Raw genomic sequence first — 1,222 nt, 5'->3', positions numbered from 1 at the left:
AATTTTTACTTTTTAGCTACCTATAGTTTGCTTGGATTTTTGGGCGTATACCTATCAATTGCGCCGAAATTACCTTTTTACCTGGAAAAAATCTATCGATTGCGCCGCGTATCAACTCCGCCGAACTTTTTTACATATTGATTCCGCCGGTTATCAATTACGCCGAACTCATAAAAGGCTTATATTTGCTAATATACAGCAAACATTTTTGACGATTGTATAAATAAAAAATTGATAGATTCACCTATATAAAACTAGCATCAAATCATTATTTTAAAAATTGACCATATTGTATATTTTTATTACTTTAATTTTTATTCTTTTACCATACCATGCGGCATGTACAATACCTATATATTTTTATTATTATTATTATTATTAATTAATTATTTAAAAATATGACGATCTTACTTCATTTTGTAAAACTAGATATACTAAATATATAAGTTATATTATTTTAGGATTTTAATACTATATTATTATCCGTTATGGACGACAATTTGAATTGTTTTTCGAAATGTTTTTATTTAAATAAAACTTACTTTATACTATTATGGTATACTAAGTGTACCCTAACCCAGTGGTCTTCAACCTTTTTGGACTCGCGACCCACTTTTTTAGGCCCACATTTTTCGCGACCCACGTAAGCTTAGTAGAAAAACAAAGCTAAAATTGCTTAATGCCTATATTGTATACTAATACGGTAATATAACTAATTACTGAGTAATACCTATTATAACTGAATAAACTGAATATACTCTGATTTGATATCCATTATATTATAGATTATATAAACTGCATTTTTATTTATTTCATCTATTAAACTTATTTTTTATTTTAAAAATAAGACGTATCGCGACCCAATTTTAAAGCTTACGCGACCCAAAAATGGGTCGCGACCCACCGGTTGAAGACCACTGCCCTAACCTATACTGTTAATTCAAAAAAAAATTCTGTATAATATGATACTTTGGTTATTGTTTATTAAACAGTCGGTGGAATTAACATGAATAAATAACTGGCGGAATCGATAATCGGCGGAATCAATATAAATAAATAACCGGCAGAATCAATATAAACAAAAATTCGGCGGAATCGATAGCCCGGCGGAATTGATATTAAAACGGCGGAGTCGATAAAACCCCGGATTTTTTATCGAGTATAAGTTCAGATTACCTACCTAGTTGAATACCTTTAAGCGTTAAAATTAAAAAGTGGGTAA

This window comes from Acyrthosiphon pisum, chromosome X (assembly GCF_005508785.2).
Source record: "Acyrthosiphon pisum isolate AL4f chromosome X, pea_aphid_22Mar2018_4r6ur, whole genome shotgun sequence".
Taxonomy (NCBI): domain Eukaryota; kingdom Metazoa; phylum Arthropoda; class Insecta; order Hemiptera; family Aphididae; genus Acyrthosiphon; species Acyrthosiphon pisum.
This window is presented reverse-complemented; position numbering follows the sequence as displayed.